The 6,000-nt window shown below is 41.9% G+C and overlaps 1 protein-coding gene and 1 long non-coding RNA gene across 2 annotated transcripts in view; both read right to left on the bottom strand.

Annotated features, from left to right (window-relative positions):
- The window catches only part of LOC111956432 (ephrin type-A receptor 3-like), a 150,729-nt gene that overhangs the window by 115,539 nt on the left and 29,190 nt on the right, over positions 1-6,000 (bottom strand).
- On the bottom strand, positions 3,435-4,877 carry LOC111957206 (uncharacterized). Its single transcript, XR_002876349.2, has 3 exons — positions 4,532-4,877; positions 3,931-4,028; positions 3,435-3,819 (listed from the first exon to the last, which is right to left on the bottom strand). It is a non-coding gene; the product is annotated as an uncharacterized lncRNA (long non-coding RNA).

The raw sequence follows: 6,000 nt of genomic DNA, 5'->3' as shown, positions 1-6,000 counted from the left end.
CCATGAGAAACAAGATTCTTGGGTCTGATGAAACCAAGATTGAACTCTTTGGCGTGAATGCCAAGCGTCACTTCTGGAGGAAATCTGGCACGATTCCTAAGGTGAAGCATGGTTGTGGCAGCATCATGCTGTGGGAATGTTTTTCAGCAGCAGGGACTGGGAGACTAGTCAGAATTGAGGGAAAGATGAACGGCGCAAAGTACAGAAAGATCCTTGATGAAAACCTGCTCCAGAGAACTCAGGACCTCAGACTGGAGAGAAGGTTCACCTTCCAACAGGACAATGACCCTAAGCACACAGCCAAGACAATGCAGGAGTGGCTTCGGGACAATTCTCTGAATGTCCTTGAGTGGCCCAGCCAGAGCCTGGACTTGAACCCGATCGAACATCTCTGGAGAGACCTGAAAATGGCTGTACAGCAACGCTCCCCATCCAACCTTACAGAGCTTGAGAGGATCTGCAGAGAAGAATGGGATAAACTCCCCAAATACAGGTGTGCAATTGTAACCGATGTGAAATGGCTAGCTAGTTAGCGGTGGTGCGCGCTAATAGCGTTTCAATCTGTGACGTCACTCGCTTTGAGACCTTGAAGTAGTGGTTCCCCGTGGCTTTTGTGGAGCGATGGGTAACGATGTGGGTGAATGTTGTTGATGTGTGCAGAGGGTCCCTGGTTCGCGCCTGGGTCGGGGCGTGGGGACGGACTAAAGTTATACTGTTACACAAGCTTGTAGCGTCATACCCAAGAAGACGCAAGGCTGTAATCTCTGCCAGGTGCTTCAATCTCTGCCAGGTGCTTCAACAAAGTACTGAGTAAAGGGTCTGAATACTTGTGTTTGAATCTATTTTCTGACCGATGAATACTACATTTGGATTGGTTATCCAGAGCGACTTACAGTAGAGTGCATACATTTTATTACATTTTTTTACATACTGAGACAAGGATATCCCTACCGGCCAAGAGCAAACGCTCTTATCCAGAGCGACTTACAGTAGAGTGCATACATTTTATTACATTTTTTTTTACATACTGAGACAAGGATATCCCTACCGGCCAAACCCTCCCTACCGGCCAAACCCGGACGACGCTATGCCAATTGTGCGTCGCCCCACGGATCTCCCGGTTGCGGCCGGCTGCGACAGAGCCTGAGCGCGAACCCAGAGACTCTGGTGGCGCCGCTAGCACTGCGATGCAGTGCCCTAGACCACTGCGCCACCCGGGAGACCTATGAGACCTCTCATGTCGTTGGCTGGAGTATTCCAGATTCAACATGCCAACACTTTAGCCAAAGTCTTGCAATGAGACCGATACATTTAGCTAACATTCTGCCAAGCAGAGAGCTAGCTAGCTATTTTGCTGTACATACCTAGCCTGGCTTACTGATATTTAGTAAAAAATGTGACCCTGTTTCTGGTCCATGTATTTCATGAAACTCGTTTGCTATAAGTGGCAATTTCGTTTAAAAGTTTCATCGTGGAATTGTAGAGGCACCGTTACCATGGAAACGTTCTCAACTGCACGTGTAGTGTTCTCTGAATGCCCAATTTTTTGTCAGCTGTTGTAAACCAAACATTCTAAAACTAGCTAATTTTATCTCCTCTCTTCTCATGTCAACTGTTAAAGCTTCATTACTTGACATCTAAACTCTAGAAAATATCAGTGATGACAGGAATAAATCAACATCAACTCCTGGCAAGCCAGTATTTCCAGCCGCACCATTGTCGAGTATTGGAGCAGAATACGATCGGTAAGCAAAGACAACGTTTTAGCTACCTAACAACAAAGTAGACATTTTATAATGCTAAACTGTTCAGGAAAATGCACTACCCAATATGTACTTTGAGTATTGATAACATACTATCTCAATATTAGCCTACTGCACACATATTACTGTTATTCCCCAATTGAGCTGTCTGGTTGAGATGTAGACAGACCTAGCCCAAAAGATGCACATGTATTGAGTGTATAAAACGAACATGACATTATACTGAATGATAGGAAACATTAATTCTGCCTAATAACCTCCTTATCCAATGATGGAAACAAATACGGACTCCGTTCATCCTAAACTGAATGTTTTTACCCTGAAAATATAAGACTGATGTTCATCGAAGGCAATTCTGTCATAGTTGTCAAATGGTAAAATCGTATTCCAGATTAGGATTGATGGAGCATGTTTGATACTTTGTCTATCTAGGTCAGGGACGGTAAATMCCAGTCCTTGGGGCCGGAGTGGTCACTCTTTTCCCCATCCCTAGCAAACACAGCTGATAAACTAATTGTAAACGGAAGATCATGATTAGTTGATTATTGGAGTCAGATCTAGATAAAGGTTGGCCTACTCCAGTCCGCGGGCCTGATTGGTGTCACACTTTTTCCTCAGCCAACACACCTGACCCAATAATCAACTTATAATGGTATTCAGTTTAGAATGCAATTACTTTAATCAGGTGTGATTAGTTGGGGGAAAGTGTGACACCAATTAAGCCACCGAGGACAGGAGTTGCCTATCCCTGATCTAGGTCTACATCTGAGCTGGCGTCCTTCCAGAATCACTTATGTACACGGTTTGCTTTCTCTCCTCCAGTCTAAGGCTGGAGCCCTACTGGCAGCACTTGACTGCAACCTTTGTAACCATTGTCCAGCCTTGGAGAACACGTAGGGCAACAAGATGTAAGTGTTAGTTGTCCTCTCGATTGTGAAAAAAAAAAAATCTATATAATATATGTTATGGCTGTTATATTTCAACACTTCAGTTCTGCACTGATAGTAATGGAATTATATAGAATAATATTTTGTCAGTATTTTGTCTTTCAGCTGAAGGAGACTACAATAACAAGTCTCAAAAGTGAAGTGTCCACGCATTGAAAACTGCAAAGGAATACACCTACATCCCAGAACTTCAGAGAGCAGTGTTGAGAAGACTGGGCTCTCAATAGGGCCTAGGAGAATGATCCAGAGATCAGATGACCAAAATCTCCATAAAGTGCCACCAACAACTGAGCTGCTACAACTTCGAGGAGACGTCACCACACAGCACAGGATACAGTTAGCAGCACACCTTTGAGCTGGGAAGGACTGGAGCATTCCCTGTTGTCAGACTTGGTGCTTCCTGGAAAGTGTGAAAACCTAGAGAGAACTCAGAATTGTTTTTGAAAGAGGTGGGCCTACAATCAAACATATACATAAGGGAAGTTTGTGTGGGAAACAAACTTGTGTGAGAAACAGTACTTGTGCATTTATCTAGCATATAGTCATCATTGTACTTTTGGAATGGCTTTAGAAGGATTTACTAAACTGTTATTCTCCTGGATATCTACGCTCTTGACGGTTTACACTTCAAATGAGCAGACCTACAGGTGGATAGATATCCAGAAAGACGGATGGATTACCCTGGTGTAAATGCAGTACAAAACAAGTCAGGCCGATTAGACGATCAGGTCAAATAAAGTTTTATTAGGTAGATGAACAAGAATACAAGGTAGTGTAAGGGAAACAATGTAGTGAACTGGTAAAGTATTGAACTGATTTCACCCAGACCAAGGAAAAATTCACAAAACTACTTAAAGATATTACCATATTTTCTTAATTTAGATCCAAATTAAGAATAAAGTACGGTGTAGTCATGGAAGTGTTATCTTGTTATGGTAACATACTTGGTAATAAATTGAATATTGCAGTGGTGAATTGGCAGCAGTTGTGTGTTGTAAGGTTGTGAGGTTGTCTTGGATTTCTGGAGACCCTGGGATAGCTCTCCGGTACACCATGATGTCAAAAATCACTCCAGGTAGAAGGGAAGCGGACAGCTCTTGCAATTTAGTCTGTAATGATAATAATAAAAAAAAACATGAAATTACAGAATGTAGCCAAATGTTGTGCAATATGATTGTGAAACGGGTAAACAGTACCACAGGTGAAAGATTTTTACTAACCTTCTTCTCAGGCAGCCCTTTCAAGGTCTTCCTGTCCAATTCTTTCTGTAGTCCTGCCTGTGCCCCTGGACGGTCTGCGGCTCTTCAAGGCTGGAATCCTACAGAAAAAACATGTACACAACACAGTTATTAAGATTGTTCACTACATGGTTTTGGTTTTATGTATAAACCATAATGATTTTCATGCAGAAGAGTTGAGTATAACACGTCTACAATCTTACACATCTTCATAGCCATGGCTCTCGAGAATCAAGCGGCCATAACAGTAATGTTATTAGTTAGCGAGTACAGGAATCAGAGAAGGGCAAAGGACTTGCCAAAGCAAAGGTTATTTTCCATGAATGCAGAGCTATGATAGTCAAGATTAATATTTTACACTGCTTTTTTTACYTAAGTGTGATAGCTAATGTACTAAAGCTATCGTCATATTGCTATCTTGTACCAAGCAGGGAAATTCCCGGTAGCTAAGCTTTTAGCTAGCAACCATGTAACGTTAGCTAACTAAGTTAGATAGCTAGCTACCTTTCTGGCTGACAGCGTGGATATTTTTTATTACAATATAAAAATGAGAATAATAGCCGGTGTATAACATTTTGGGTACCTGTTCTGAAGACAGTGTTGCTAAAATGGTATTGAGTTATCATCAATCTTGTCCATAACTGTAATTGCATCGACATCCACAGCCTCACATTTCCCGAGTCCGTTGGGTTGTCACTACCACAGCCACAAAGTCTCCGAGCGGATGTTGATGCTACGTCGTCCCAGCGGCGACTTGCAATGAGAGCTGGGGTTTCTGGCATATCATGTTCAAATGTAGAAGAAATACAGCATTCTTGGCAGAGGGGTCTCTAAAAACACCTGTACACACATTGTTACGCATTGCAGATTTAAACATTTGAACCTGGGACCGATACAACATCCTCTATGCACTTCCTGATGAACACAGAGTCAGTGTATACGTTGATACTGTTCCAGGGGCGGATGAATAGGGCTGAATGGGGCTGCCTCGGGAAGTCTCTCCCTCTTTCTGTCTCTCTCTCATCTCTCTCTCCCTCTCTATCTCTCTCTCTTCTCTGTAATCCTTTGCTTCGGCTGGGCAGAGAGGAGCTCTGATCTACCTGCCAAGAATCAAATGGACCTGCCAAATGCCAGACTGCACAATAAGATCAGCACACACATAAGCAGATACAGACACACACATGCACACACACTGAATACCCTGCCAGTGCCACAGAATGAGGAGAGCAACAAATAAATACAATAACGACACACACACACTTTTTCTTTTATACACACAGACTCACACACACAAACAGACGCAGGCCTACCTCCAGCCTGGTCTCATAGACTAGATGTAACATAGTAAACGTTACAAGACAGAAGGCTCCGTCATTTCCTGGTTGCTAAAATTTGAATTGTTCACCTAATTTCAGTTTATGTCACAAAACAAGAAAGTACAGTGTAGAGAGTCACTGTACCATCTAAACTGCTGTGAAATATATTTTCCATAACCAAAAATATAGTATTTTCAGCTGTTATAAACTGGTGTACAAAACCAAAAGTAAAAGATGCAAAAATGAAACGTAAGCATGGGTAACATAGAAATATAGCACATAGAACAGATCTACCACTTTATACTTCCAATGAGAATGACAGATCTGTCACATTTCTTTGTGAATTTGGTTGGGTTGCCCAAAAAAGTTACATATTGCTTCTTTAAGTTAAAAAAACGAAAGGAGGATGGTTGGGCATATAACAAGAATGTCTAGTAACCCAAAGGTTGCGTGTTCGAATATCATCACGGACAACTTTCCTACAATTGACTACTTTTTAGCTACTTTGTAACTAAACTCAGCAAAAAAAGAAACGTCCTCTCAATGTCAACTGCGTTTATTTTCAGCAAACTTAATTAACATGTGTAAATATTTGTATGAACATAACAAGATTCAACAACTGAGACATAAACTGAACAAGTTCCACAGACATGTGACTAACAGAAATGGAATAATGTGTTCCTGAACAAAGGGGGGGATCAAAATCAAAAGTAACAGTCAGTATCTGGTGTGGCCA

Source organism: Salvelinus sp. IW2-2015, linkage group LG32 (genome assembly GCF_002910315.2).
Source record: "Salvelinus sp. IW2-2015 linkage group LG32, ASM291031v2, whole genome shotgun sequence".
Lineage (NCBI taxonomy): Eukaryota > Metazoa > Chordata > Actinopteri > Salmoniformes > Salmonidae > Salvelinus > Salvelinus sp. IW2-2015.
Note: the sequence above shows the minus strand (reverse complement) of the source record. Positions and strands in the feature narration are given on the sequence as shown.